Consider the following 19,782-nt stretch of genomic DNA (forward strand, 5'->3'; position numbering starts at 1 on the left):
CTATAAAATGCGCGGGAAGTGTCAGGAGGCAAGACGACTTCAATGAGCCACCAGGAGGTTGATCTGCGGTGCTCAGCTTTAACAACGAAAATGCTCGAACACTTGAAATTACTGGGGAAGAACTATGGAGAATTAGGGCTAAAACAGTTCGTACTGCAAATGCCTAGCCAACCCTCACTCCCAAGGCACGACTACTCAGCACTGGTTTTGAGGATATAACAGGGAACAAGAAAGCTCACGATGTCGTGGTCACCACCAGGGATACAAAACCCAGTACGACAGGAGCCTTTATTTCAAGAACCTCAGTCTGCTGTAAAGGTAAAGAGAAGTCCTGTGAGCTCTGTGAAGATATGATCGCTCTGTCCATGTGATATTCCCAAGGTCTTATGGAATGCCTGGCACATAGTTGGCCCTCAATACGGATTTACTGAATAAGTGATTTAATTTCATCTGTTAGAACTATAAAATGTGAGTTTGAAGGAGAACAAGGCAAAGGATATTATGTAAAACAAAATATGTTTCTATTAGTCATTTCTGTGGTGTACTTTTCTCTAGCCAGGTTACTAAACACAGTCCCTTCCCTTCTCGTGGGGCCACCTTCTACCTGATCCCATCGAATGTATGAGGGAGCAGACATTTGGAAACAAACAAACAAAACATCTAATTAGACTGGTACCCAAGAACTCTTACATCTGGTAGTTTCTGCCTCAGAGGTAGTGCTCCAGAACAAGGGCAGGGTGGAGATATTATGGCAGTGAGGGGATTGAAAACTCTCTAAGAAAGGGATTGAAAACTCTATAAGAAAACCAAAACAAAATCAAAACTCTGGGACTCCTGGCTGGTTCAGTCAGTAGAGCCCGTGACTCTTGATCTCTAGGTTTCTCTAGCCCCATGTTGGGTGTAGAGATTACTTTAAAAAAAGTAAAAATCTTTAAAAAAAAAAAAAAATCTTTGCTAATCACATGTGCTACCTGGTACCCGGAGAAAAAAAAATCCTGGCTGCTTTCAGCTAATTTTACTAATCATAATAAATGTTAATTGGCCCTGAGTTCCTAGTGAGTTTCAACATCTGAAAAATCATGCGTCCGGGATTCTAGCCGCAAGAGTCCTTCTCTGTGTCCAGCTCAATCTCCATCATTATTTAGAGGACTGCTGTTGGCAATGTTTTGCTCTCAGAACTAATTGCAGGAATGCCATCTGCATAGACATTCCCAACTGTCTTACCTACTCGTGAGAGTTAAAGTCCAAGGTGTTCCAAAAATATGTATTTTTTGGTAAAACTGGATTCTCCATAGAAAGGTTTCAGTTCTAGAACTTGAAATTTTGTTAACTAAAATACTTTTTCTTAATGCTGTTAAAATTTTTTTTAAACTCTGGAATAAATACAGATGAGGATGTGATTTCCAAATGTATAGACTGAAATGCATATATTTTAAAGAAAACAACTATACTACTTCAAAATAATGGATGTATTAAAAAGTAGGTCTTGATTGATAAAACGATTTAAGAATACTACTTCACAGTTTATCATGGGCCTTTCTGACAATAGAAAAATAAACATTTAAAAAATCCAAGTTATACCATTTTAAACTTTTTTTCAGAAATAAAAATATTTCTCTGAGGGAGAAAACGAGAGTTTTGGAATAAAATTTTAACCATTAAGCTCCTTCCCAGAGGTGTCACAATCCCTGGGAAGGTGGTGTGATTCCCGGCCCTACCTGCCACATCATAACGCACAACGTCTACCCTCCAGGTCTGCGTGCCACTCGCCCCCACACTTGTGATCTACATCTCCCATAAGTACTCTACCCCTGGACCAGAGTAATCTTCAAATTTCTGCAAATTCCAAATCAGTGAGGCCTGAATGAATGTATTATTGAGGCCAGTATTCAAATATCCCTTGGATTAGGTGGGAAGGCTAACAACATATCATGCTTTCCACTACATGGGGATGAAACTTGATTTCATGGAGTTGAGGTGCTGCCTTGCCTGGCTATCCTCAAGGAAGCCCCAAAGCAGACTTCTTTAATCCTTCCACTCAGAGCAGAGTGGGTCTAACGGTTCATGGAATATTTAAGTAATGGAACAAAAGGTTAATAACCAGCTCCAAGGGCAGCAGGTGCTAACCTTGGGGAACATCCCTCAAAAACCCCAAACATCCCTAGCGTCTCTTTTTCTCCCCTCTTCCTCATTTTCCTGATTTCTCTTCCCTGCCCGGGTCCCATCCTTCCTCAACCTGTTTATTTCCCTCCCTGCTCTCACCCAACTGGCACCAACCCCAGATCCAGGTACGTCTATCTGAGGTTGGCTAACAAAAATGCTTACAATTAATAATCAGGTAAGATCGAGATTCATGGAAAGAGTAAAATAAAGCTCATGTAAAGCTACTGTACAGAAGGCACCCATGAGATCCTCCAACATGGTTAACTTGAGTCCCAAATTTGGCTGAACTTGGCAAAGGAAGCAAAATGGAAAGCAGTTTCAAGCTCACAGTCAGTTGTTTTCAATAGCATGTGATGTCACAGGCTTTGATGTCCTTGCAACAAAGGCAGTACTGGGCTTCAGAGACTGTTTATCACCATTTAGGGTCAAAAGACACCAAACACTGTCACAGAAGCAGGTGGACAAAGCTCGGGTGTGGTCTGACTTGAGCGCTCTCGGAGGATCTGGTGTAAGTCGAAGGGAGACTGACTATTGCTCGCATGTCTATTATCTACTGCGCACTCTCTCCTGAACAGTATTTTATGATCCTGATTTTTAAATCTAAAAGGAGACGAGTTGATGGTTTTCAGTCTCCTGAAGGAAAAGCTTTCTGAACTTCGTTGGTTTTTCGTAGTTTGTCATCAAGGAGCTCTCAACGGATTTCTCTTCTGCAGGGCAGGGGCTCTCGACTTTTAAAACAGACCTCTTCACTGCGATGAAATAACATGTCTTCTTCTTTGGGAATAAATACATCTGGAGTTTAATGATAAGGTGGTGTCCTGCACAGGCAATTTTTTCCCACAGTTCTTGGTGGGACGAGAGTAACTGCCAATGTTTACCTCTATTTGACAATAAGCCCAGTAACTGGCTAGTCAGCTGCCTGTTTACCGCTTGACGCCCCTGACCAACGCCACGTCTGCTGAGTAATGTCCCTGCATAGACCGAAAATGTGCAGGAGAGGCTGGACTTCCCTCGTCAGGAAAGTTACCCATAACGAGTGATTTCTGCCCTTCATCACGTATTGGCTCTTAGTGATGAAAGCTACAAACCCTTTCCTAGAAAAGTACGTATGTACAAACTCGTGCCTTCCATATCACGGGACTCACAGACCCACGGGAGGGGCTGGCCGTGAGTTCCAGGCTCCGGACGATGGTGCGGGGATGGTCAACCGAAACATTTCCCAAACTCCACGCTGCAGATTTCCCACGCCACTCAGTAGCAGACCATAAAAACGAAATGTGTCAAGATGTGTTTGAATTACTAGGTTAAACACAACATTAACCTATTTACTAGGTTAAATACATGTGCCTTTCTTTGACGGAGGACTTCTCTGAACTTTAACATGCTAACACACACTGTAAATCGCTGGTAGAGGGCTGGTAGGTGTGTTTCCTAAACTTATCTGAACCTTTCTGTATGAGGTTGGGAGAGCTTCTTATAAGCATATCCTATAACTAATGTTCCCACAGTAGAGTTTAGGAACTAAAACTAGTCCTAAAGAATATCCCGATACAGACAATGTCTGGTGAGGAAACTCTCGGTCCACCCTCCTTGTTTTCCTTCTTCACTCACCAGGCAAGGCTCAGGTGCCCCGCCAGCCGGCCACAGACCCTGATAAAGCTATGTGGGTTAAGGGGGAACGTCCCCAGGAACTAGTATAGGAAGCTCTTTGACCCGGGATCCCTTCCTCCCATCTCCTTTTTCCTTCCTAGAAGACTCCTCTTCCTCTGATGGTCTAGTCGGTCCCACTTCAGATAACCTCTGACACACATAACCACCTTTGAACCCACTGTCTGTCCCTTCCACTGTTCCAACCTTCAAGATACCTCAGAAGGGTTTCTTTCTCTTTTCTTTGTGGCACTTGAGAATAAAAATAAGATTGTAATTACAATTGAATATGTATAAAAATAATGTTAGGGTTCTGTTAACAAGAAACTTAAATTTTATTCCTCTAAAAAGTTAGGGAGTTAGACTGTGTAATTTCAGAGAACTATTTTGGTGCAAAAACAAGGTATACTGTTATGCTGAAAATAAAAAAACAAAACAAAACAAAACAAAAACTTCTTCACAGCCAAGGGAACAACCAACATAAATTCTGATTGGGAGAAGATATTTGCAAATGATATATTCAATAAGGAATTAATAGCCAAAATAAAGAAAGAAGTTATACACGAGAGATGTAATATTCAAAATCTGAATAAATATATTTGTTTACCCTCTGAATAAACTGTAACTCAACTATTAAAACAGCTACACAAATTAAAAAAAAAAAGAATCTTCTGCCAGAAAGTTTCCATTTACTGAAGTTACTTTATGTGTACCTTCGTTTTTATTTGAGCAATGACTTAAATATGAAAATAGAAAGTGCATTATTTCATGTGTTTGGTAACTTGTAAGTATATGTAAGTAAAATGTAAGTAAGGAAAACAAGGGAACATGTAAGTATATATTATGTAGATTATATAGTTCAATGTTGTACGGCCTATAATGTGATATACATAAGTATATATATTACTTTAATAATTTTCTCCTGCAAATGCTGAGTATCTATTATGGGTTCAAAGGTTTTTCTTCTCAGGCTGGCCCGGGAACATACTACCATTTGTTGCACTGTTTATCTGAGAAATATCATTCAGTTGACTTATACATTTTTAGAACAACATCAGTTTTAGGCTGGGCCCTTCCTATTTTTTACATTGTTAGATGAAACATCTTTCACACATGCACACTAATGCCAGAGGCATGGATTCTGACTAGAGCAGAATGAATGGTTTCTTTCATTAGAAAAGACAAAAGGATATTTAAATGAATTCTCTGTTGATTTATTCAAACCATAGTGTATAATATATTAAGGACTTGAATCATATTTTCTGAAAATGGTCCTAAGAATTGTTAGTCAGCACCTATTAAAAGGTGAAGGTTCTGGTGTCTTCTCATTTAAAATGAGACCATGAGAATAAAATCAAGGACTTGGCTTTATTACGAGCTTCTGTGGTTTCAGAATGAATGGTGCTTTCTTTAGGAATGGGACTATCAGGCTGACCATCAAAAAGTACCGGTTCCCTCACTGTATGCCTGCCTAGCATCCCTTCCCCCTTCCCTGGCTACGGCACCTTGCTGCTCCTTGGGAGCTGCTCCTGCCCTGTGTGTAGTTCAGGCGGTGCTGACCCCAATTCTTGTTTCCAGGGAGAGAGAGGAAGGCCTTGCTAATAATGAGGGTACTGCCTCCTCTTCACATGAGTCAAGTTGAGCCAAGAAGAACAGAACATTTCCTGGAACAACTGGCAAAGATGTGCCGTCTTCCCGGAGATATTTGCTAAATTGGCAAAATACAAGCCTGGAGCCTTGAGGGGGCCATCTTGCTAGCACTGTGGAAATCAGAATCAAATCAACGTAGACAAGAGCAGAGTCAAGAGGGAGAGACAAGTTCCTAACGCTATCACTTGAGCATCTGGAACCAGCTGTACCTGAAGAGAACTCCAAAACTGGACTTCATAGGAGTCAATAAATTCCCTTTTTTCTATAAGCCAGTTTGAGTTGGAGTTCTGTTACTTGCAGCTAAAAGAGGAGTCTGACTCTATTAACTGAAATGTGGATCCTTTCACTAAAGAAATAGTGAAAGTCTGCTCCCACTTACAAATAAAAAGATATTCAATTAAATATTCATTACGTATACCTCAGTTGTGCAAAATTATCATTGGACTCTCCCTATAAAACATGGGCTAAACTGTGGTGGAAATAAGCCATCATGCTCATTTGAAACATTTTGGTTACCTGAAGAAATCAGAAAAAGGTATACTGAGTTCCAGCTGAGCTGGAATCCTATCTGCCATCGAACTCCAGACCTGCAGAAGTTATCTTGGCTCCTTCGACTTTAGGTAAATCAGCTGTTGCAACAAACACATCCCATGGAAGACAGTCACTGCAGAACACTGAGATTTAAAGAGCGCTGGAGAACTATCTGATCCAGGGTCTTTCAACGGCGTTTGACTGTGGCCCACAGAAGGAACTAATCCCTGTACACACACACACACACACACACACACACACACACACACACCCCACCCCACCCCACCCCACCCCCCGAAACAAAAACTTCCCAAATCCACAGTTACCGTGCCCTGCGCACGCTGATTTTAGAAACCAGTGCTGCTGACTGCTAATCTCCTGAACCACTCCTAAGAGGTTTAGAGCACAGGTAAGGCACTGATCCAGAGACATAAGGGGATTTACCTGAGACTTCTCATTTGCTCAGCGGCTGAAAAACAACACAGCTGCTCACCCTACTGCATTATTTCACAGCAAAGGGCTCCTACCCATACATGTTCCTAGATGGCAAGCGTCCGGGCAATCCCAAGAAAGCCAGAACGATGATTCAGGTGGCAGACCTAGAGAACTCGTGCTGGTACAGGCCAGGACTCTTCAAGCCCGCTGGAATGAAAACCCCAATCCCCTAGAGACCCTGAACTGCTCTGCCTGGGAGGTCCTGCGGTGTTTGTGTGTAACTGACTAACAGGCAAGACTCAACGGAGTGCACGAAGCAGAATCAGCCTGGAGAAACACATCCTTCTCGTTCTGTGCACTAAACAACACCATACGTGTAATCTGTCAACAGCAGTCATGGAACTCCAGCCGCCAGACTGCACTACGCCAGCCGGGGAGCGGAGGGGACAGCCTAGGTGACAACACACCCTGCAGAGAGCCGCTAATCTATGCTGGCAGATGGGGGGAAAGGCTTCATTAATAAGACTTGAGTTAGCCTCAGAGAATTTAGAATATTGAATAGTTGTTGGGAGACGGGGGAAGGCTGGCTAAGAGAGTGGGATCAGATTTGAGAGCGGTGAAAGTTGAAAGGTGAAAAAAACCGCAAACTAATTAATCTTGGTAGTTGATGAATGTTAATTTAACGTATTTGGGAGAACTTATGCCATGTGCCATTACTTTCAATATTACAAAGATAAGTTAAGCATCACTATTACTTTAACTCCTATACCCATTCACTCTGATTAAATTCCTTCTATACTGTATCTTTCTCAAATTTGTCATAACGTTATAATTTGCTTAACAATTGATTTATAATAGGTACTTTAAAAATGTGTTGACTGATTGATCTTTCTATAAGTCATATGTCTAAAGCTATGCTCTACGTTCAGTGCTTACAAGACAACCTAAAATTTGGGGTGCCTGGGTGCCTCAGATGGTTAAGCATCTGCCTTCGGCTCAGGTTACAATCCCACTGTCTTAGAATAAAGCCCCGCATCTCGACTCAGGCTCCTGGCTCGGCTGGCTTCTCCCTCTCCCTCTGCCTCTCCCCCTGCTCATGCTCTGTATCTGTCTCAAATAAATACATCCTTTAAAAATTTGCTTTAAAAGGGACAAGATAAAAATTTAAAAATTATAGGGTGGCTCAGTGGGTTAAAGCCTCTGCCTTCGGCTCAGGTCATGATCCCAGGCTCCTGGGATCAAGCCCCACGTCGGGCTCTCTGCTCCACAGGGAGCCTGCTTCCTCCTCTCTCTCTCTGCCTATTTGTGATTTCTCTCTCTGTGTCAAATAAATAAAATCTTTAAAAAAAAATTATAGGTACCATGATATTTTTGAAACTAAAATTTGTTAGTACACAAAAAGAACTTTACTGAAATAAAGCAACAAGCAAGGTCGTACAGGCATTATCAACGCAGCCACCCCCAGCGGTACAGAAAGCAAAGATGCTCTTTACAAAGCATGGTGCCATGACTGTAATGAGCCTCTGTGCTGCTGCGGTGCTGAGGGGGCGGATCGTAACTATTTCTGGATGGTAAAGGCATCCCCTAGCCTGCCTGGTGTGAGTTAACCCATGTCTAGATGTGTCAGAGAAAAGCAAAGTAAAGGTGGTCATTTGATTTCAGGGCAATGCACTCAGGAAGGGGACAGGTGATGGTCTCTATGATCACGAGGGGCCCTACCCTCACGCTATCATGTCCCGACACCCAGCAGGCTCCGCAGCACTTCCCACATGTTAAATGTGACTAATAGTGACCTGCAGTCTTCAATGTCATTCAGTGCATCTCATCTGGGCTCCTCCCATCGGCACTGAAAAGTCCTAGCTGGCTCTCAGACCTTACAGAGAATGTAAGAAAATCCATGTCAGCTGTAAGGAAGACAAAATTAACCCTACATCAGTCTACTGTTGCCACAAAGCTCAGAATGCAGTTTATGGCCTGCCTCCAGAGAGTATGTAAGATTTTATGGAACGAATGCTACCAACTTCATTAGAGCCCCCATTTGCCTTTCCTGTGCCCTCACTTTCCTTTGGCTTTATCCTTCTTTATTTCACCTATTTTTATCTTGCTTCATCGTGTGATATATATCCAGCCACACCTTAGAGATACTGTGAGTTTGGTTTTAGGCCATCACAATAAAGCAAGTCACATTTTTTTTTTTATTCTCAGTGCCTATAAAAGTTGTTTTTATACTCTGCTGTGGTCTATTACGTGTGCAACAGCACTCTGTCTTAAAACTATGTACCTTAATTAAAAGCTACTGCTAAAATATGCAAACCATCAACTGAGCTTTCAGCAAGTCATAATCACTGATCACAGATCACTGCTAACAAATATAATGATAAAAAAAAGTTTGAAGGATTGCAAGGATTACCAAAATGTGACAGAAACACAAACTGAGCAAATGCTGTTGGAAAAACGGTGCTGACAGACTTGTTCCCTCCCACGCAGGGTTGCCACCAACCTCCAATTTGTAAAACATGCCTTATCAGTGAAATGCAATTAAAGGGAAGCACAATAGAACGAGGTATGCCTGTATCTCTGTAGGCTCCCTTAAATCATTAAAAACAAACAAACAAACAAGTGAGTGTACACAAACTACATCACGTGTTCATGCCAACTGCTTTTTGGCAAGGGAATATATAATTGAAATAAGGTCCCAAATATTCAGCTTATATACTGTGACAGGAGGCCACGGCTGATATTTGACAATGAACACTTGGCACCACTAAGAGAGTCTCTTTTTGAAAAGATCGATGGAATACAAATATTAAACCACTTTAAGCCAGGGGAAGCAAAACCCTTTAAATGTGAGAAGACATGGCAGACACACAATGAACGGTTGGAAAAGGGGCGGGAGGGTGCGCACCGCTAAAAACAAATGACTTCCAGAAACCACTGCACCAGCTAAAGAACGGTGTCAAGTTTAACAAAATGGTCTTTACTGACCTTTCCGGGTGATTCCTAAAGTTGTGTTTTGAATAAATGTATTAACAATTTTCCCTTAGACATTTAAAAAAGGCAGCTTACAAGCGCAGTTCTGAAGCTTGAAACGTTCTCAACAGCAGTGATTGGAAAACATGAGAAAAATGTTGACGGTTCCCAAAGGAAATTCTAGATCCCCAAAATGTCCATTTCCTGCACTGGCAGAAGGTGAGGGCTTTTGAGAGAGCACCTGCAGCTGAGCCATCAGTAAGGGCCTCTGGGCTTTCGCTAGGGACGCTCAACATCGACGAACTCTTTAACTTCACTATCTTTCTCACATGAAGTACAAAACCCTCTGTTCAACCTGTTGTCTGTGCTCTCTAAAACCGTCCCACGTGAATAGCCTGCAGCTGTGACAGCTGCTGTCGTAGACGGAAAGGCCCAGCAGGGTCCTCAGAACTAATAATGCGTGTGTCTATGTGTGTGTATCACAAAAGCAGAAAGACTGATTTTTAAAAAGTGTTAAATAATACAATGTTGTTCTTAACTACTGCATTAAATACTGTGTTTCCACTTTGATCCTGTGGAATATAATTAACCAGGATGATTAAATGGAGGTCTCTCTGATATTTACAGCACTTTTCTGTTTTCACGACTAAGCTGAATTTATTGGGGGAAATGCATATCCTGTAAATAAATATTATTTCCTAGAACATTAAACATGATGACTCCCTAGATCTAATACAAAGAAAAGGAAATACATAACCTTATTTGCTACTAGTTCTGGTCTTAAAAATATGGTTTTCATATAAACACACACCATGAAGGGCGCTACTGCTGAATGTGTTTCTCTTTACCAGGTTCTCTCTATGACACAGTTTCTGTAGGAAAACTCCCTGAAAAATTCCTTTGGGCAGAAAGAGAAAAGGTTTCCTTTACATACAGCCAGCCATTTTACCATATATGACAAAATTCGGCGGGGGGGCACGTTTTTAAAATTTCAGGTTTTGGCTTCAGTGGTGACTGAAACAGAACGCGAAGAACCAAACACATGCATGAAGCCTTCTGTAAATCCGCCAGCGCTTCTGGCGCTTACTGAATCTGCCTTGCTAATTACAGACCTCAGATCAATCAGTAGAAATCATACCGAGCGGTACTGGACAAAATACAAAATAGACTGAAATCGGCATCATTCCCTGGTAAACTGATGAAGACACTTTGCAATAATATCAGGCTTTCAGAAATCTGTTCTGATGCCTATAGAAACCTACCGAGATTGGGAAATGTCTCAAACATCAGACCACCACCAGGACCACATCTTAAAGTTGTGCAGTACCTAAATCAAATCACGGGAGAGCCTGTAAATGCAAGAAGGCCCCACGCAGCCTCTCTTCCAGCGCGGCTGAGCGTGGGTGTCCTGGTCTGCAGGTAAGCCAAACTCTCAAGTTCTTCCAAACCTTAGTCTCCGAACTCCACCAACTTTCCCCGCCGGGTTCTACGCACACATTAATAAAACGTTCATTCACGCCATTGGCCTGCTAGGAAAGGCGGCCTCCAACCGCCTAGCCCGGCGAGGCGCCTGGGGCCCAGGTCGGGGTTGTCCCGGCCCCTTTCCCAGCACCCCGCGGAGGGCGCACCTGTCCCGACCCTTCTCTCCTCTCCCCGCGTAAGGGGCGCCTGCCTGGATCTTCCCTCCTCTCTCCGTGGAGGAGGCACCCGCCGCAGGCCCTCTCCCTTCTCCCAGAAGGAAGGGATCCTGTCCTGTCCCCTCTTCCCAAGTCCCGCCGAGGGGGCTCCTGTCCCCGCCCCCTTCCCTGCCCCACTCCCCACCGAGTGGCACCTGCCTCCCGCCTTCCCCCCGCGCCCCGCTGAGGGGGCCACCTGTCCCCCACCCTCTCCCCACGCCCCGCCGGGGGGCACCTGGATCCCAATCCGCGCCGAGGGGGCACCTGTCGCCCGCCCCCTCCGCGTGGCCCGCTGCGGGAGCGGGCGCTGGATCCGAAAAGCCCGCCGCCGAGGCGCCTCGAAGACAAAAACCAGTCGGAGGCCCCGTGGGCGCCCGCTCGGCTCGCGCCCCGCCGCGGCCACTCCCCGCACGCGCGCCCCCGGACCGCCACTCACCCAAACACTCCCACTCCCTCGCGTGTCCTCACACCCGCTCCCGCCCTCGCTGCCTCGCATCAACACGCGCGCGCTGCCTCGCTCCTCACGTTCCCTCGCATGCCCCACTCGCCTCAGGAACACGCGTGATCTCACACCCACTCCCCAGCACACCTCCTCACAGACACGCTCGCTCCATCGGCACACGCCGGTCCCGCGCACACTCACGCGTCAAAACACGCTCGTTCCCCTCGCGCTGTCCATCCACGCGCGCTCCCTCCCTCCCCACTCGCTCTGTAAACACTCGTGTTCGCACGCCCGCTCCCACACGCGCACGCCCTCCCCCTCGCTCCATCAACACGCGCCGCTCGCGCTCCGCCGAACACCCCCTCCCTCACACCCGCGCCGTAAACACACGCCGGGGCCCACGCACACTCACGCGTCAAAACACTCGCCCCTCGCGTGAGCACACGCGCCCCTCACGCCCCCTCCCCCTCCAGGGCCGCGCGTGTCCTCGCGCCCACTCCTCAAACACACCCCGCGCCCCCTCGCGCGAACACGCGCGCCCCCCCACGCCCCGGCCGCGGCGCGCGCCCGCCCCCCAGCCCCGCCCCCGCGCGCCCCAGGCGCCCCGCGCGCCCCCGCCGGCCGCCGCCCTCGCCCCGCACGCGCCCGGCCGACTCTCCCCTCGGCCACACGCACACTCACTCGGACTTGGAGAGCACGGCCACCGCTCGGTCCGACTGGCGCCGAGCCGCCTCTGCGTTCCTCCTCCTCTCCCGCGCGGCCCCGCCCGGCCCGGCCCGGCCCGGCCCGGACAACCTAGCCCGGCCCCGACCCGCTCAGCTCCACACGCCGCAGCTGGAACGACTCGGGCTCCGGGTACCGCTGTCTCCCCGCCACAGCCCGAGTGCGACGCCCGGACCAATGGCCGGGCGCGGCGGTGAGCTCACCGGCCTCGGCCCCGCCCTCCTGGCCGCACGGGCCAATCGGAGGGCTCGACGTCACCCGGAGCCGGGCAGAGGCAGGTGTGGGGCGCGGAGCCGCTCGGCGCGGGGACTGCGCCGGAACTGCGCCGGAGCCGCGCGGCGCCGCGCTGGACGGCGGCGGGCCGGCCCGGAGGGCGCGGGCGGAGCGCGGCCCCGCGGCCCCGGGCGCCCGCACGCGAGGGCCCGACTGGCCACGGCCCTCGCGACGCCGCGGCCCGCTCCCCGCCCAGATTCGCGGAGGCCCGCTAGAGGGGCGGCCGCGGTCCGCTCGAGGGCAGTGGCGGTCCGGAGCCCGACGGCCGCGCCCGCTCCCCCGGGCTACGGCCCCGAGAGGCTTTCCCCGGGGTCCGCGCGGCGGGGGGCGCTCGGACCGCGCTTGCCGGACCCCGCGGCGCGGCCCCACCGACTCCCGGCCCTGCGGCGCCGTCGAGTCCGCGCTGGAGACCCGCGCCCAGGGGGCCCCGCGTACCCGGGCTCGGCTCCCGGAGCGGCCCCGGCGCGCCCTGCGGCGGCGGCGTCTGCAATGCAGCCGCGGGAGGAGCCGGCGCTGCGCTGCGCGGCGAGCGGGGGAGCGCGGAAGGCTGGGCGGGAGGGAGGGGCGCAGTGCGCGGGGAGCCGGCCGGGGCCGCGAGGGCGCGGGGCAAGTCCTGGGAACCGGGTGCGGAGGTGCGCGGGCGTCGGCCAGGGCGCGGCCGCGGACGTCTGACTCGTGACGGGGAATTGCGAGTCCCCTGAGCGTTCGGGAGCGTCCGAGGCTCCCTCGCGGGAGGCGCAGGTCCCCACCTCCACAGCTGGAGTTCCAGGGCCTCCCCCCACTCCTCGGGTCTAACCCTGGTGTCCAAAAGTTCTGGCTGCGGCTTTGCTTTCTCACTTGGACACTTCTGCATTACAACCTCTCGCCTCGCCTCCCGCCCTAAGTCCGAGTCACACCGAATCGTCTCCCCGTGTCCAAACAGCCTTCCCAGGCGTCCCAAGTGGACACCATCACCCTTTCTCCTTTCCCTATGTCATCTGTAGCCCTGCTGCTAGTCAATCACCGCGGCCCCCACACCCACCTATGGCCTTGCACACACAAAGCGTTTGACCCACGCGGACTTTCCGGGAGGCTCTCTTCCCTTTTTTCCTCCATCTTGTCAAATACCTTTAAAATTGATAATGTCACTTTCCTGCCATCTGGGTTAAAAAGAATCTCAAAAGATGGGGAGGGAGTTTTTTTTTTTTTCTTACCCTACCCGAACATGCGTGAAAACCATAGAATTTTGCACAACTCTTAAGCCTGTAGGATCAAAAACGAATAATTGGTTAGAGGCCAAGCCAGGGACGCTCCTGGTGAGGCTGGGTCCGGTTCTGTGCCACACATCGGAACCAGGGAAGCAAGCAGGTCGGGTACAGCTGCACTCTTGGGGGCTGACCATGGCTTCTGGTCTGCAGCCAGTCCCTCCCTGCCCCGACGAAGTCACAACAACCAATGCTGTTCAGAATCCTGCTCCAGGGCGCCTGGGTGGCTCAGTGGGTTAAGCCGCTGCCTTCGGCTCAGGTCATGATCTCAGGGTCCTGGAATCGAGTCCCGCATCGGGCTCTCTGCTCAGCGGGGGGCCTGCTTCCCTCTCTCTCTCTCTCTCTCTGCCTGCCTCTCTGTCTACTTGTGATCTCTCTCTCTCAAATAAACAAATAAAATCTTAAAAAAAAAAAATCTTTAAAAAAAAAAAAAAGAATCCTGCTCCAACAATCCCTTCCTGTTCCTGCTACCCTGTGTCCATCCTGCTCTCACCACACAGGACCCCTGCACTTCCCAGCTCTGCCTCCCAGCTCCCCTTTATGGACTGGGGTACCCCTATCCATTCCTTAAGGGCTGGCTCACCCCCAGCAGAACTGACCCAGGAGCATTGTTAATGCATTCCTATCACAGCACTTCCCGAGTGGCATCTATTGCTGGAAAGGTAAGGGTTAGTAATCAAGGAGGAGGGCGCTGGAGATAGACCATCTGGGTTCAAAGTTCCCACTTGCTAGCTACATGTCCCACTTGTCCTGCCTTCATATCAATGGGTGAGAGTTAAACGAGCCAATACTTGTACTTATACCAGTACCTGGTACATAAGGCACATTTAGTACAAATTGGCTCCGGCTGCTACTAGAAGTCAGGGTATCTACTAGATACTTGGGTATGCTACTAGAAGTTAGGGTGGCCACTGGGAAGGGGAGGGGAGGGCTTCTGGGTTTCTAATAATATTCCATTCTTGACCCGGGCACTAGTTTAAGTTTGTGAAAACTCGTTGAGCTGAGTTGCACATACTTACTCTATGTGCATTTTTCCATATGTATAGTGTATGTTGATAAAAAGTGCTCTAAAAAAACTGGTTGTTAGCTGAGACCGAGACAGCTCTAATCTTGAGAACAAGGACAAGGTCTTAACTTATCCGGGTACCTCACACAAGGCTGGGCGCACTGTAAGTCCTCAGATAAGAGTTACTGAACAGCTCTGACTGGATTGTGAGCCACAGAGAACAGCTGGAGAGGGGGGACCCTGAGGGGCAATGCCTGCCTTTCTTCTCTACCAGGCCAGGGAACTCAGGGTGGCTAGGACCCCGGTTCAGGCACTTGGACCCCCACTAAAGAGAAGGTGCCTCCACTCTTTACTGTCTCTCAGGCGGGGATGTTTTCCCCTTGGGTTTGTTTTAAAAAGGCAGAGGTTCAGACCTGGACATCCTAGCTGTGTGAGGAGGGGCATCCTGACCCTTCACCCTTCCTCCAGCAGCCTCGTGTCCACCTGCCACGTGAGAAAGGTAGTCGTGGGTGTTTCAGCACATTGGCTCTGCCCTGGTGATACAGTCGGGGTCAGCAGCCTGGAGGTCCCCTTTCAGGCAGCCTGCAGGGACATTTCTGCAGGAGGAACGTCCCCTTCCCTGTTGCTCTGCTGGGCCCATTACTCTCCTGGAAGACCTGCCGTTCTAATTCCCCACTGCACCTCTGTCTCAGGATGGAGACCACAAGAACAAATGCCCTCTTTGGGCCCATTCATGGAAAGTCAGATGGCACTGGGTGGGGTAAGCCAGATGCTTCTAAAGCAAGCTCAGAGCTCTGACAGCCTGCTAGAACAAAGTACCCACAGGTTGTCTCTCCTTATGGGCATTCATCGTTCTTTCTAGCAGGTTAGGAAATGACAGGGTCAGGCATGCATGTGCTTAAGGCAGATTATTACCCTAGATTTTTATGGGACTTTGAGTATGCCTGGGTTGTTTTTAAAAATAGGGAAAAAGAAACCTTTGCTCAGTGCTGTCATCACTTGGCAGCAGCCAGACCAAGTGTAATCTTTGACTCTTAAAGCAGGGATGGTGAGTGTTTATCCCAGCCTTATCCTCTGCTGAGCGTCTCATGATGAATCAAAGGGGTGCATCCTGGTGCAGATGAGGAAGAAGGGAACTAGCGTTTGTTGGATGCCTGTTATCTGCCTGCTCTTACGCTAGATACACTCATACACTGTGGGTTTCTCTTGCAAGTTGGATATTGTATAGGGGAAAAAAAGGCTTTAAGAAGTCACATAAATTCCCTAAAGGCACACAGATTGTAAGCGGCAGATCAGGGTTTTAGGTTCTGAGCCTGTTTTCATTCTGTGCCTCTCTGAGAGTTCTCCAAGTGCCTAAAAGCTCTCACTACCATTTAGATACCATTCGTTTAAGAAAGCAGTCTGGGAAATTTCTAAGAATGACCATGTTCTTTTCCCCAGCCCTGGCAACTGTGAAAGCCTGTTTATGTAAAGATGTAGACTCTACCCAGACAGGTCCCTGAGTGTCCGCGAATAGAGCTCGCCCTGCAAACTGATGTTGGACTTGTACAAGCGGGGAATAAAGTGCTGAGACTGGGTTGTTTGTTAGTGCAGCACAACTTTGTCTCTTCTAGCTCATAAGAAATCGAATCTGTTTCTAAATATAACGACTTCCAGTGAAACAACAACAACAACAAAGAGGAGTCTTCTCAAACTAAATGATAATTTAAAAATAATTGCAAGATGCATACTCAGTATATCTCTAAGGCACTAAGAAATAATGGAGAAAAAAGAGTCTTTTCAATAAATAAGTCTGGACAACTGGATATCCCCATGCAATAAAATGATGTTGGACCCCTGCCTCACACCATATATAAAAATGAACTCAAAATGGATCAAAGACCTAAATGTAAGAGCCAAAACTACAAAACGCATAGGAGGAAACACAGAGGTGATTCTTCTTGTCCTTGGATTTGGCAATGATTTCTTAGATCTGACATCAAAAGCACAAGCAACCAATAGATAAATTTGGCTTCATCAAAATTTAAAACTTCTGTGCTTCAAAGGACTCCATTGAGAAAATAAAAAAGATAGTTCACTGAATAGGAGAAAATATTTGCAACTCATGTATGTGATAAGAGACTTGTATCTAGAATATAAAAATATAATTACAAGTTATTTTTTTAAGTAGCCTACCTTTTTAAAAAAATGGGCAAAGGATCTGAATAGATATTTCTCCAAAGAAGATAAACAAATGGCCAATACCATATGAAAGAATGCTTGATATCTTTAGGCATTGGGGGATTGAAAATCAAAACTACAATGAAATATCACTTCACACCCAGTGGGAAGGCTATAATAATTATTGGACAATAACAAGTGTTGGTGAGGATGTGGAGAAATTGAAACCCTTATCCCCTGTTGATGGGAATGTAAAATGCACCTGCTTTAGAAAACAACCTGGCAGTTCCTCAAAAGTTTAATGATAGAGTCACCCTGTGACCTCACAATTCCAGTCCTAGGTATATCTAAGGGAAGTAAAAACATATGTCCATACACATGGATGCTCATTTAGCAATAAAAATGGAATGAAGCACTAACACATGCTGTAACATGCTAAATGAAAGAAGTCAGCTGCAGAAGCCCATATACTGTAGGATTCCATTTATATGAAATGTCCAGAATAGGCAAAATTATCGAGATTGAAAATAGATGAATAGTTGTCTTGGGCTTGGCTGGGGGGGCGTGCTGGGGAGAATGGGGCATGACTGTTAATGGATATGGGCTTTGTTTTTGGAGGAATGAAGATGTTAGAAAATTCCATTGTAATGATGTCTGCACAACCCCGTGAGTCTACTAAAAAATCTTTGAATTGTACTCTTGACATAGGTGAATTGAATGGTATGTTAATCATATCTCAATATGGTTGTAAAACCCACACATGATAAGGAGAAAAAGAATGAAATATAGAAGAGGATCCATGGATTAACGCTGGAAAAGAAGACTGAAGGCTAGGAAAAGGAAGGTCAAGGTCAGGAGGCCTGATAGCCTATCCTCAGAGTCCATCTTTCCATCCTTGTTCACCAGACCCCTTGTGTCCAGCCCAGTGTGGGATGCATGGGTAGAGAATCCAGGTGGACAGGCCCCACCAGGTGACTGTTATTGAGGAGACGAGACAGACACGGCAGAAGCACTGAGTCAGTGATGGTGACATCCAGGAGCAAAATTTCTAATTATGCTTCTGAAAGGTTGTAAAAAAGCCAGGGGTGAGTCTGTCAAATTCATTCTTGCAGTGACTACTTCTTTGCCAGCTCGAGATCCTGGAGGGAACAGCGTCCTGAACTTGGGGTTCCCTTTGAAGAACTCCCTGGTGTGTTGGGGTTCTCCATCACAATTGTTGGCTGATTCCGGGGTGAAGACAAACTTTGCAGAAAGCCTCAAACCCCTCTTCCTGAGCTGCAAATGTCCTTATCAGAGCCCCTGAGCTTTCCGTATGAGACAGATACGGAGGGTAGGACGAAGGGCTCAGGACTGGGTTTAGCAGCCTGGACTCCGGTTCCAGCTCTACCTCTAACCACTGGTGTGGGAAACTAATTTCTCTTCCCATGCCTCACTTCTTATTTTGCAAAATGAGGTCAAAGACTGTGCAGATGGGGTGCTAGTGTTGTCCAGCACGACCTGGCCTGATACAGCAGCCGCCCCTCTGCTTCAGCTGCAGGGACTCTGGATTTAAAATGACCAGTCTCCCACAGGCAGCTGCGTGCTCGAGCCCAAGCAACCCATAGCATCAAGAGAACAAATGCATGCTGGTTGTTTTTAGACACTAACCTTTGGGGTGGATTGTTATGCAGTAGTAGATAACTGTATGGGGGGACACTGGTAAAGGGGGCGGTGGGGAGAAAAGGTGTTTGCTACTAAGGCAAACCATGCTACCATGATTTGTATCAGCCTGGGAAGGCTGTCAGAGCTAATCTGGAGGGTGGAGGGGATGCATTAGCCATCAGTCTGAGAAGTTGGGATTTCTCTCGAAGGACATAATGAAGAAAGAGAATCCAAAAAAGCTGGGGGAAGACACCGACTTCTTCTCCCCAGAGGCTTATACAAGCCCATCTGTTCCAGACCAGCTGATCACCTACACGGCTAGTCTTTCTGTGAGTGTAGGCATCCTCTGCTCTAAGAGGCACAGAGTTATCAAGAAGGCGGATAATCCAAAATGCATTCAGGGAGTGGTGGTGTATGGTGATGAAGCACCCAATAGGCTTTAGTGTCTGACAGCCCTGAGTCGGAACCCCTAGCTGTGTGCCATAGGACAAGTCACCTGACTCCTCTGAGATTCAGGTTCCTCTTCAGTAAAATGGGAATGGAAACATCTGCTGGAAACACGGAGAGGATGACATTGGATAATGAATGTAAAGTGAGTAACCCAGAGCCTGCTGGGTGCCCAGGGAGGGCTTGGGTCTAGGACTATCTTCGTGATAAATCCCAGGATCTTTTGGAATGGTGGACTCTTTCCCACTATGATTTACTTCCTCTGCTGTTAAAATGAGCTTGCCTTCCTGGCACACAGTAGCTGGGTGCCTTAGGCATGGCCAGTAATCACACATGGAGGGAAGATAGAGCCTCTCCCCCAATCCTATCTCGTAGTCATTCAGGAAGAACTTGGACCAGAGGACCCAGACCCTTTAGAGCATGCCAGTATAGCTCATGGGTCCCACCCAGGCTAGCCCGAGCCTACACCTCCTTTCACTTCTCTAAAGGTCCCATCTGTTCTAGGTCTCTGGGCAACATGGACCTTATGGAGAAGGCGGTGCAGTGCAGTAAGTCTCCAGGGTAATGAGAGCCCGGTGAGCAAGATGCCACCTGGGGAGTAGAGAGATTTACTCTTCCTCTTGGGGTGATCACCACCATCATCATCATAGTCATCGTCATCATCATCATTGTTGTCATTGTCATCATTGTCATTATCGTCATTGTCACAGTCATCACTTCATCATTGTCATTGTCATCATCATCATTGTTGCTGTCACCATCGTCATCATCATC

General features: G+C 47.8%; 1 protein-coding gene across 7 annotated transcripts in view; it reads right to left on the minus strand.

The window, feature by feature from the left end:
- CAMTA1 (calmodulin binding transcription activator 1) overlaps positions 1–19,782 on the minus strand; it is an 826,942-nt gene that overhangs the window by 41,086 nt on the left and 766,074 nt on the right. Inside the window, exon 1 of one of the 7 annotated variants that reach the window (XM_047724088.1) lies at positions 12,196–12,380. The exons of the other annotated variants lie outside the window; for them this stretch is intronic. The gene's annotated coding sequence lies outside the window, so the exon portion shown is untranslated. Of the gene's footprint in view, positions 1–12,195; positions 12,381–19,782 lie in introns of those variants that run through there. 7 annotated transcript variants of the gene reach the window in all.

The sequence above is a fragment of the Lutra lutra genome, chromosome 4 (assembly GCF_902655055.1).
Source record: "Lutra lutra chromosome 4, mLutLut1.2, whole genome shotgun sequence".
Classification (NCBI taxonomy): Eukaryota; Metazoa; Chordata; class Mammalia; order Carnivora; family Mustelidae; genus Lutra; species Lutra lutra.